Below are 12,738 nucleotides of genomic sequence, written 5' to 3'. Positions count from 1 at the left end.
TACAGAATGGTGAGAAAGGTCATGGATGTCTGGTCATTGCAGTCAGTGTTTGAGACTTTGTTTCGTATTGACATGACAATCAAGTGACACCACTTGACCCTCCTGCACTCTGTCCTACACATCATTTACTTTCCTGGGATTTTCTTTGCATCATGGAGAGCTAATTGCGTGCGCACGTGTATACGTATTATCTGTGTGTGTGTGTGTTGTGTGTGTGTGTGTGTGTGTGTGTGTGTGTGTGTGTGTGTGTGTGTGTGTGTGTGTGTTATTTTTTTATGAAGAGAGCGAGAAAGGGAAAGAGAGACGGATAGAAATGGAGAGATATTCATTAAATCAACTCTAAAAAATTTATAGCGACGAATGAAACTTGATCCATTATTAACTCATGACAGGGTTAGGAAGCAATCAAGTCAGAGAATGTTTTTGACCCGGCAAGTAGGAGTAAAAAAATATTTTCAGGCAAGGGCAGCATGCCCGTGATAGAAATTTCTTAAACCAAACAGGATGATAGTATAATAGGACACTAACAGTACCATCTGCAGCTGCTGTAAGTAAACAGCTTTTGTGTAACCCGTAATTGAGGCTACAATATTTAAGAACGAAAGTTAAACTAATCATTTATGCTCATCCTCTTTACTTGTGGTACAAAAATATCTACCATTCCAAATAAATAGATGACATCTTTCCCCCACCTCCTCCGCCTAAATTCCCAGTTACATTAAAGGTCTCAGAAAAATGTAAGAAGAAGAAAAAGAGAAATTGGTTGTTGCCGAAGTCCGTGCAAAGCACAGTTGCTGTAATCCAGGGGGTAGCCAACACGGTGCCCCAGGGGTATGTTGATACCTGGCCTGTCTATACTATCGTGTATTTTACTCAATAAATATAAAACAAGCAGTTCCTCGTATTATTCAGTACCCGTGAAGTAGCTTTGAATATCAAAAAGGTTGCCGACTCCTGCTGTAATCTCTCATGTCGTCCGCCTCAAGGAGGTTAATACTATTCTTTGTCCGATTCCGAAATGTCATAGAATTTAAGATTGTCTTTCCTCGAACTTTTCGTCTGAAATATTAATAAAACTTACCTCCCTTTTTAGTAACACACAGAATTATACGACCGCTATTAGTTATGTGCGTCTTTAATCAAAATCAGTTTCAACAAATTTAACTGAATCGTCATCATGTTGTTATACAAATTTCAAAAATAATAAAGTGATCGTTTAGTCAGGATCTGGCTGTTTTAAAGTACCCCTCTACCCACTGTGCATGAGCGGAAATGTTTTACCTTTGCTGCTAAACCTTAGTAGATACTACAGCTCCCCACGTGCTGGTAGTTTGTGGACATTTATTCATCCCTCGACTGATGCCGATCGTTGAGGGGAGTAGATGGATGGACGTGACAGATGATAAGGCCCGTGATTCACCATCAGTCAAGATTTGCAAACCAGGCACATTCTCTTGACAAACCACAGAACACGCGCACCAGACATAAGAAGATTCATATTTTATTTTACTGGCACTGATGCTACACATACTTTATTCGATGTCCTTTGTCACAGATATGCATAATAATAGTTATTAAGTAAAAGTGTATTATTATCACTATTAACCTGCATAATTATGAAGACCGGGGAGAAGAAGAAACAAAAAGAAAGACAAGAAAAATAAAAGGAATGTAAGAAAATGTAGTGAAAAGGGAGATAACAGCACATGCCAACAAAACTAAACACCTGTATCACTCCTGCGTGAAAGACTGCATGAAAATAGTGAGAAAAACTCGTGACCAACGATAGTTAGCTCTTCAACTCATATGTTTATAAAAATTATATCTTGGATATTTTATGTATTTGTTATATTTAACATGCTTGCAAAAGCAAGAACATGGGGATTATGCTGCCCACACAGTAGTCGCTCTTTCAACACACGATAAAACTCAATGGTACTATTGTAATCTCGAGGAAAACTTACAGCGGACTTTTATTTCCAACTTATATTTAGTATACAAATCTGCACGTGCACGAGGTAAAAGTCAAATGGACACACAACAGTCCCTGCCAAGTGTTACAGACATCGGTGATCTACATTTATAAACCCTGTTTCCGGTGGCACTTATCGCGGAATACAGAAAAGAATCACTTACAGTAAAATCAGGATTCTAAAACGTTTATTGTAAATAAATTTTAATATAAATATATAAATAAAAGAGGTGGAGTCATTGCCGACAAATTTCTCATAATTATTTGAGCAAGAGACAGAAAGTACAAAAATGCGGATCAAAAGCTAGAATACCTAGCAAATCTTCAATAACCTGCAGTCAATGCCAGATCTTTAAACAAAATTTAAATTTTGGTTGTAAAAAAGATAAAATAAGATTTCATCACAAGTACGAATTACATCACATACTGGCTCGATTACACACGTGCATGAATATTTATATATGAATGCCCGGGTGCGCACGTGATCATGAAAGAACAGAGAAAGGAAGTCTGTTTTAGCATAGGATACTCGCGCATGTGTTACAAGAGAACGCAGAAGGCTGTCATGTGACTCAACCACGAGGAAAAAAACCCTCACTAGATGACATCTCATATAATGGTAAAAATATAATCCACATCTTGAATTTGAAGGTACAACACTTCTATAAAAAATTGTAATCTGCGATCTGAAACGTTGTACTAAGTTCTGCTCACCTGGTAAAAAAAGAGAAGCCATGAAGAGATTGAAATACCGATGGTTCACTTCAACAAATCTCGTGAACATTGCAGGTTAAACATCTGGCAGGGATTGTTTAACTATGTTGACAAAGGTGGGAAATAATCGTCTCCATGCTGCGTATGATGAGAAAAGTCTACGACACTAGTTATTTACTCTCATATGCAGAGCATGAGCTAATTGTTAAATCATAATAAACCTTTGCAATTTTAATCATAATAAATCTGGTGTGGAGGAAAACCCTTTTGTACTTTTAAGAAATTATAATAACTCAAACAATAATGATATAATCTAATGTAAAAGACTATATTTTTTTAGTAAGCAGAGCTAGTTGATACAAAATCATTATCAAAACAAAACTGAAGGAAAAATACATACAGATAAAGATTCAGAGATGAAAGGAGAGCGGTAAATAGCTATAAGTCACATTGGACTTCCATTTATTCTGCAAGACCTCGACAAGCAATATCGCACATCTCGTCCTGCCGCGTTCGAAATTATCTCCCTTGCATAAGCACTCATGAACGCCGCAAGGAGCGCTCATCGCATCTCTTGTACACCTTTAATGAGGATCAACCAAACGAGTGCCTAAGCACTTACTGATAAGCCTGAGCTCCGCTTTCTGACCTTTGACCTCACGAAGATTGTCATCCTGCTGCTCGACAAGCTTTTTTTTGCAGTGACCGCACGCTCTCTCTAGAAATCAGCAGGAACTGCGCCTCGTTGGCCAACGACAGTCCAGGTCACTTCATAATGCCAAACAGGAATTCCCTGAGTACACCATGAAAGCAGTAATGCCTGTCCTATAATGGACATACCGCTATACCCACCACTAAAGTCTTTGCTGTTGTACCCGTCAATAAACTCTCTCAGAAAGTCATATCTACAGTTTCAGTATAGAAAAACACTTCTGCGTTTTCTTTTATGTTAAATGTATCACCTGATCTCACCTGTATCTCCTGCTGCCACGTCCTTGCGTTTGCTGTGTCGACTGTCATCGTGCAGCTGCCGCAACAGACGCAGCTCCGGTCTCTCGAACGTCTCACACAGCCACTGCGCCACCGCTTCTCCGCAGTCCACTGTGTTCACTCTGCACGAAACTATTTCTTTTAAAAATATTGGATAATATTCGTCTCAACATTAGGAAAAACAAAACTACGTAAACCAATTAGTACATTTCAATCTAGCATGTACAACAACCAACCACCAATCAGCACACTGTTAATACATGTAAACAGTAAGCCAAACAGTACACCGTCGATTCCACATTTGCAACGAATCTGGAAGACATAATGAAGTGAAAATCGCAGCGTCCGAATAAATAAGTAAATAAAAGGAAAAATGAATAAACTGACCGAAAAAAACCCTCAGATTTGAAGGAAGAAAGGAAAGGAGTGATGGACTGATAGCAGGGATCAAAGAAGAAAGAAGAAAGTAAAGGAGCTAGAGGTGCGGCTATATAGTCATACTATAGCTAACGAAGTTGACCCTTGAACTCACTTGTCGTTGCAAATTTTGTTGGTGCAGATACTGGTGTTGTTCAACTCATCTGTTTCATACGTGTCTAGACCTATGTAGCACGACTCCGTCCCTGCAGAAGGTGGCAGAGCTTTTAGTGTAAGACAATAGTCCAAGGCCTCCTTCTACTGCAGTTACTGCTGATTCTACTGCTTAAAAAACAATGAACCTGTCAAATGTTTAGGAAAATGAGCATTTGGTGTGTGTGTGCCTTTGAGCATTAGTACCACCAAAATAACAGCTCAACGAGAAATACAGGGGAGAGTACAACTATCTGAACGTGAATGCTGGTGATCGGACTACCTCCCTTAGCCTATTAGACATCTGCAGGCTTTGCTTCAACTACCGATTTACTCACTATATGGTACCCTATCCTCTCCACTTTTTCTCACTTTTTCTTTTTTATATACTTGTGTTGTATCTTTTTTCATAGCGCACTGAAGTCGCTGTTTAACGGAAAAATGCGCTGTTTATAATATTATTATTTTAACTTAAATAAAAGAGTCTTCCTTCACAACACATTACATGTACTTAAATTTGATTGAAAGTACTAAACATTTTAGAGTAAGTTACTCAACAAACTATAATTACTCTGTAATGTCTTTTTAAAAAATTAAAATCTATGAAGTGGCGAAGTATGAAGTATTGTCGGATTTGTATATTGATAATAATTACTATTGTACCCCAGTGCTACTTTGAATTGAAATTTGATTGAAAGTACTAAACATTTAGAGTAAGTTACTCAACAAACTATAATTTCTCTGTAATTTTTTTAATAAAATATATTTGTATACTGATAAAAATTGTATATTTGAGATTTGTATATTGATAATAATTACTATTGTACCCCAGTGATACTTGTCTGCACTGTCCCCAATTTCAGCATTAGTTCAGTGCAATTCTTGTAAGTGCGCGTGTGTGCGTGTGTGCATGAGCAACAGAAATGAATATGGAGTGGGAGAGAGAGGGAAGACAGGTAGTAAAAACTGAAGGCGAATAATGCTAATAATGCCATAGGTTATCGTCGGAGTCTTATTCGGGAACTTCAGCACCCGTTCCCTCGTAAACTTCAGCACCCGTTCCCTCGAGAACTACCTCCCTGTCAAGTCAGCCACCCGACCAATGAAGCATGCGTACCAGGGAAAGACAACTCCAGCTTGCCGCTATCAAGGTGGATGACAGGGGCAAGCAAGCACAGACGCGGTTCTCGCTTCTATAAAAAAAATAAATAATAACAATATCAACGACAAACAATTCTTTGAAATTTCCTAAAATGTTCTTATCTTATCCAAGTGCGTTTTGCACACGACACGTTCATAAACAGGTAAACGTAATATATTGACTGTCTTGTTGAGCATTATTTGAAAATAAAAGAACAGAAATTACTCAGAAATTATACGTACACACGACATATACAAAATACCTTTATTAAACTAAGCACACAAAATATTTATTTAAATAATACATACCCTGAAGGCTCCACAGGATTTGATGGGATACAGAAAAATGTCGGTCAGCCGACGGACTTTTTCAGAGCATGCCATGTCAGCAGGATGTTCAGGTGGAGGTCGAGAAACTGGAACGTCGCTGGTTTTCATGGCGCCGCCATTTTGTCTTACTGTCTTCGAAACTTCATTTAAGTTGTTATCTTGCAGGTGGACACTTCCCTCCGTCAAGGCACTCGTGAGGGCTCGTCCTTTGTCTGGCATCTGACTCTGCAGGTACCAGTCGGGGAGGGTAATCGCTGGCATAGGGCAACCGCTCGTGTCCAGAAAGCAGTCGACGATGAAGTTTAGACAGCGGATAGCATCCGTCAGCGAAGACATGTAGCCAAAGGAAACGCGGACTGATCCAGTGGGACGTCCGTTGACTAAATCCACGTCATCGCCACACACGTGACCCGCCTACAACATCGAGGTTTCAAGTTCAGCATGAGTTTAGTTTTGGTTTTAAGTTTGTTTTATATTTTTTAATGGTTTTTTTTGAGCTAGGAAGGAGACAGGGAAAAAAGTAACTGGAAGGGGGAGGTTGAAAGACAGCAATTACTGTCTGAGTGCGCGCCACACAGGGATGGCCGGCCGGGCTTTGTTTTTTTGTTGTTTTTTTAATCAACTGGTGTTGATAGGTTGTTTTGTTCGAAGAACAAAGGAAAGAGTGTTTGAGTGTTTGGGATGTTGTTGTGTGAGTTTTTCCTTGACGGGGGCGGGGAGAAGTAACAGTCTCCTCGGTGTCATCAGTGTGTCCGGACGTTTTGTTTGCAACAAGTCTTGAACCGACTTGGTGTTGTAGTCCTGACTGGATGTGCAACTCCTGACCAGATTTGTGTTATTTAACAAGTCCTGAACAGAATTGGAAGTTAGCCTTGACTGGACTGTGCACATCCTGACCAGATTTGTGTTATTTAACAAGTCCTGAACAGAATTGGAAGTTAGCCTTGACTGGACTGTGCACATCCTGACCAGATTTGTGTTATTTAACAAGTCCTGAACAGAATTGGAAGTTAGCCTTGACTGGACTGTGCACATCCTGACCAGATTTGTGTTATTTAACAAGTCCTGAACAGAATTGGAAGTTAGCCTTGACTGGACTGGGCACATCCTGACCAGATTTGTATCTGTTGAGGTGAGTGTGTATCTTTGTTGATTGTTCGGTGAGCGTGTGTTTAATGTTTGAAGAATGTTAGTTAAGTTTTGAACTTGCCATTTAGCTAAAGACTTTTTTTCTCCAGGTTTTTGTGGGGTTTTTTTTTCTCACTTTTGTTGTTTGATCTTCGCTTATTCATCGTATCCGCGACATATTTTTGCCAAACACATCAACTTATCTATTGTAATTTAACAGCATTGATGCTAGAAAGCTCTGACAAAATCAACTTTTTAAAAATATGTAACAATTTAACATCTACATTTCAGTCCAAATTTTAAAATGACAACATGACGAGGACGATGTATTTTAGCTTATAGTTTACTTATTTTATGAAAAAATAATGTATATTTAAAACAAACTTTACCACAGACAGTCACAATAATGTCTGGGTTTACTGTCGTGTACCTTGCTGTATGTAGGTGTTAAATAATTTACTGTGTCATGTGACAGTTTGACACTAATGACCCAGCGTGTCTCTTCACACCATTGAAAAATCTGTTTCAATACAATTTGCTATAATTTATATCTGATATCTGATATCTGGCATCGACATTCTCTCAAGATACCGTTTTTATTTTTGCGTTTATTCTGAACTATACGTTTGTCTTTTCTTGGAGGTGTTTCTCAAATGTAAGTTTTATTCACTCCTTAAAGATTATCCTTTTCTCTTTTTCTCTTTCTCTCTCGCACGCGCGCACACAGATGTGGGTCCCGCTCTACAGTCTGACAGAAGCGGGGGGCGAGGGCAAACTGCTCGCTGGTTTCCTCCGACAATGGAAGAATAAGCTGCGGTAACCTAGTCAATGATTGCCAGCTGGTGTGTGAAGGCGCCATCACTTTCATGCACTTCCGGCGTGTCATTTTCCCGCGCACCACTTCTCTTTTGCCAGGGGAGGCTATTGAGGATGTTTGAGGCTGGGTGGGTGCACGGGAGTGGTACATCGGGGGACTCGGACCCGAGGTCGGCGGCGTTCGACGAGCTGCTGCAACTTTTGACGCCGCACAACAGCCCGACGTCAGGTCTGGTGCACGGGCGCCCCCTCGCGGCACGAGGCTGACCGCCTCATTAGGCGCACCGTGTCGCCGCGCGTCGCACGTGCACTGGCGCGGTCCTCGCGCGGCACACTTGTTTGACTTGCGGTCCGCCCGCGGCCCACTGGGCCAAGGTGCAAGGCTCGGCAGCTAATCGCCGGCACTCCCCGACCTAATTGGTAACCGAACCCCTACCCCCTTCCGCTGATTGCTGCGCGCGCGTCTGATAGGTCACGTGGTGTGTCGACTGGTAAATCACCCATTTCTTCACGTTCTCAACTGGCGCTCCGATTGAACGCCGCATATTTTACGACCGGGTAGGTCGCCAGGCCCGTCACCACGGTCACGTGACTACCCTCGGGCAATCAAAATTGAGCATTCTAATGTGATGCAAGCCAAGACTGCATCGATATTAGCCAACTCTAAAATGTCTGGATCATCACTTCATCTGAGTTAGTGTCACTGACATTGTTCATTTAACGTATTTTTATTTTTTATCCAGTTTTTCTGTCATTTTAAATGGAATTTTTTATGTTAGGATAATGCAAAAGTAAATGTATTAGTCACCCCTTAGAATAAGGGTAGACTTCGTGTTCTGGAAGTTACTGCATATGGTCACTGGTTTGTGGCCTGTGGATAGGATTCTGCTTCCCCACCCCACCCCCACTCTCCATCCTGCTTATTCTTTTCAGTAAAAATAAAAGTGGCTACCTGATTTATAAGGAGCTATTTAAAGCTTACAGATGTAAATGTGGCGGAGGGAAAGCTTTGATTCCGCTTTCCACGGGACGTACTCTAGACATGATGAGCCACTTCGGCCAGTAGGCTACAGGAGTCCATGCCAGTAAACTACTTCGCTCATTTATTCATGTTTATCTGTTCACCCTGGCCATGCCTAGCATTATGCTAGCACATAGCTAGCTTGGTTACGAGTACAAACTCAAGCCAAAGGCATGATAGACTAGCTGCTTGACTAGCCACTGTGTTTCCACATGTAATGTTCCATCAGGTAGTGTTTGTAAGCATAAAGCCAGCCATCTGTTCATGTGTTTGATGTGCATCCAGATGGCCGCCTACAAGTGACCTCAGGTCGGTTATTTTGATGAGACTGATATTTTTCAAACTCTGATGTGATCTCACTTGTTTCGAAAATCCTAACAAGTGATCACTTGTCATGATGGTGAGAGTAGAAAAACAGTCTTCATATGAATGCTGACCCGCAGTCCATCCCTTTCCACATTCTAGAATTTTATGTTGTTACAAATCGAAAGGTGAATAATGATTTAGTTATTTATTTATTGGGCGTCATCACGGATTTCTTTTAATGTGATCTTGCTCTTTCTTACACACACATGCGTGCACCCCTCCAGTGAGACTCGAAAGAGAGAGAGAGAACGCTCACTCGCTAGAACACACACACCCTCTCTCTCTCTCATCCACGCACGCACGCACCCACACACACACACAGTGGCCTGTCTCTCCGGGGGCAAGCGAGGCCAGTCAGTTGGAGGTCTCGGTAAACTCAGACCCCTCTTTGTCTCCGCATCTCTGAAAAGTTTGTAACTGTCCTGGCCTAGTCTGCTGGGACAGCCAGTCCCACGTCGACCATACATTATCTTCATCATCCAGCGGTCCTCTTCGACCCGCCGCCCTGCAGCCGCGGTAGCATCGTGGGTGATCGCGTTGTTTGTGAGGAGAGAAAGAATGTGTGTATATGTGCGTGTGATTGTGTGTGTGTGTGTGTGTGTGTTTGCTTGCTTGTTTGTTGTTTGTTTGTTTTTTGTTTTTTTGTTTTGTTTTGTTTTTCCAGGAGAGGAGTCTTTCGATTTGCAATAAATAAAATTCTTTTACCAGCTTCATTACGAAAACGTGCTCACCAGACACCATTGTGGGCAATGCGAATCTGAGGATAATTTAATAGAGAGAAAAAGAGAGTGATAATCTAATCGGTGTGTGTGTGTGCGCGCGTGCAAAATGTACATTTGGAAGACAGCGTAATGATAAAAATGAGAGAGAAGAAGGGGTGAATAGGAAAGCACTTAAACACAAATAAACAAAATAAAACACTACACACACGCGCGAGAATAAGTTTGCTGTGTACTCCATGTCTGGCATATCTATTTTATTTGGTACAATATCATCATCAATAATAATAAGTATAAAAAATAATATAAAATTTATATTAATTATTATTGAACAACAACAAAATAAAAAGCTTAGACACTAGACAAAGTAAGAATCACCACTCTCACATTTTCATGATAATGGACTGATTTTTTTTTAAACCAAGAGCCTAGCATTACTTCAAAAGCTGTTGTTATTTACTGTTTTTATTTCACATCACTAGAAACTGTTGATTCTGGGAGAGCAAGATAGAGTTGTTTGTCTGCGAAATGACCACGTGATACTTCATGTAAACAAACACCGAAAACCAAGGTTAAATATAAAGGAAACAACTGCCACGTGACAGTTTGAATGACTTTTGTACAACGGACAGGGCTGTGGGTCACGCGACGTCAGCACAAGGTTCGTTCGACAGAAGGAATGACGTCACAACACAGAATGACGTAATGTACTCTTGCAGCGTCAAAAGTAATAGAGTCAAGGTCAGGAAGCGTGCTGCAGCTCGAGCGGCACGTGATGCGCGGTATGGGGTGCGCTGTCGTCACGCTTGCCTCCCCTTGAGCCTCTGTCACTTGCCTCCCCTTGAGCCTCTGTCACTTGCCACTCTTGTGACCTGAGATTTAGTGCTTGGCACGACGCGCGGCTTATCTACCTGCTCACTCGTGTATACCTCTGCCGTCATCCCTTTGTTGTTTTCACTATTACGTCTTTCTTCTTTATTCTCTTCTATACTCTTCCTTATTTAATTTGCTTTCTTTAAAGTCATGTAAAACAAAAGTTGAAAAGTTCAAGTGTTTATACCTTTAAATTAAAAACGTTCGAAATAACAGAAATTTTCTCATGATATGTCCAGCAATTCAATTGTACTTGCGAGGACGAGGGGATGATGTCTAAATGTATTTGTTGTTGTTGCTGCTGCTGCTGCTGCTGCTGCTGCTTTTGTTTGGTTTTTGGCGATAGCACAATGCGTCATACAGTCAATGTCCTCCTTTACTACAACCCTTCCTCAGACAACCCTTCTTTCTCACTTCTTTAAGCTAACGCCACAGTTATCAAAAACTCTTCCTTGATGACAGAAGCAAGAGAAGAAAAAGAGAAAGAAGAGCACACTCACACCACACACGCACGCATGCAAAGACACACGCCCAGAACTGTAACAACCTGAGCGTTCACAAATCACATTCACAGCGAAGGCATACTTCACATGACAAAACAGATCCTGTGTCCAGCGGTCTCTGAAAGGTGATCAAAAATACACATTTCCTCCATCACACACATACACATCTTCCAGCCTGTCTTTGTAGTTAAGACGGCGGAGGACATTAATGCCGAATTGATGCAACCTGTCTCTCCCAGAGCGCATTTCAACTGTTTGCCCGCCACTGATCTCCACCAAGAGCGATTTTCTCGCTGAGAAATGTCTTTGTGATTGCGCCAGCTCCGTGGGTATATGTCTCCTTTACAAACATTTCGGAACATCTGACTGCAAAGGTTCGACAGCCACAAACAAATCGCAAACGTCTCACTTTCGAAGAGGCCAACCATCTGTGATATCATTTGTTTTAAATCGGAGAGGGAATCAACACCACGATGCACAAACAATAAGGAAAGTGGAGAAGAGAAGACAGAAGAAGAGGAAAGATACAGGGAGGAGTATACATGGAAAGTGTGGACAGCGCTGGTGTGATTAACTCCCCATGGGGCTTTGAGGAACCGTGAAAAATGGACAGAGCTGGTGGCAAGGTCACCGTTGGTCAACGAGCATGAAAGCTGGGGGTCACATGACAGTGATTTGTCACTGGCCACCTTACAAACTCAGCTTCATCTCCATGTTCCGGTGAGATGGTCGAGGAACTCGGGAAAATGTGCTTCTGGGGAAGAGATGGAGATGAGAAATGATGTTACAAAACCAGATGCGTAGGTAGAAATAGTAGGTTGCCATGAGAACGCTGCGGTAGGTAGAAGTGGTATTCGAATATTAACGTCTCTGTGGTAGGCCTGTAAGTCCAGATGTAACTGTGCTTTCAACATGATCATAGACTTACAAAATGGTGGAAGCAGCACACACACACACCCACTTATCTTTTTAGTCTTCTTTGTCCTCCTAGTGCCGCAACCATACCACCCCAGCGGATCCGGTTCTGGGCCGAGGATCGATCTCCTTGTCTGTCTCCGAACCCTGCGTTTCATCTGTGGGTTTAAGTCCAGAACTTGTCTCGTTAAACTCGGTGTCAAATTGCAATAAAATCAAATTGTCAACCGTACACTGCAGTCTATGCAAAAACTTATTAAATACATTTTTTACTAAAACAAGGATATCGGCCGGCAGCTCTTCCTTGCGATGTAAGTGTAGAAGCAGGACTGAAGTATCGTTGGAAGTCAGAGAAACATTGCAGTGTACTGCTGACGTCAAGCAATGTCTGTAAGACACAATAACAAACACGTTAATGCTTTGTACAAAGCCAGGATAGTGTGTTTTCACGAGCAAACCGTCGATGTCGCAGTTGAAGATGTGAAATATTTTCACGGGTGAGTCCCGTGCTGTGTCCTGGTGACCGTTAGCACGGACACCTCGTGTCGCGTAGTCACTGGGTCAGTGGAACTTATTCTCTCCCTTGTCTTGCTTGTGTCTTGCCGTCCACAAAAAGTCCCTCGACATTATGGGATAGCAATTGTCATGAACTGTGGAGGACCGGGCCATCTTGTCACTTAT

At 41.6% G+C, this 12,738-nt stretch overlaps 1 long non-coding RNA gene across 1 annotated transcript; it reads right to left on the bottom strand.

Annotated features, from left to right (window-relative positions):
* Positions 1 to 1,257: 1,257 nt before the first annotated feature.
* On the bottom strand, positions 1,258 to 4,392 carry LOC112556613. The gene is made up of 3 exons (XR_003097788.1): positions 4,209 to 4,392; positions 3,659 to 3,798; positions 1,258 to 1,453 (listed from the first exon to the last, which is right to left on the bottom strand). It is a non-coding gene; the product is annotated as an uncharacterized LOC112556613 (long non-coding RNA).
* Positions 4,393 to 12,738: the final 8,346 nt, after the last annotated feature.

This window comes from Pomacea canaliculata, linkage group LG2 (genome assembly GCF_003073045.1).
Source record: "Pomacea canaliculata isolate SZHN2017 linkage group LG2, ASM307304v1, whole genome shotgun sequence".
Lineage (NCBI taxonomy): Eukaryota > Metazoa > Mollusca > Gastropoda > Architaenioglossa > Ampullariidae > Pomacea > Pomacea canaliculata.
This window is presented reverse-complemented; position numbering and strand designations above follow the sequence as displayed.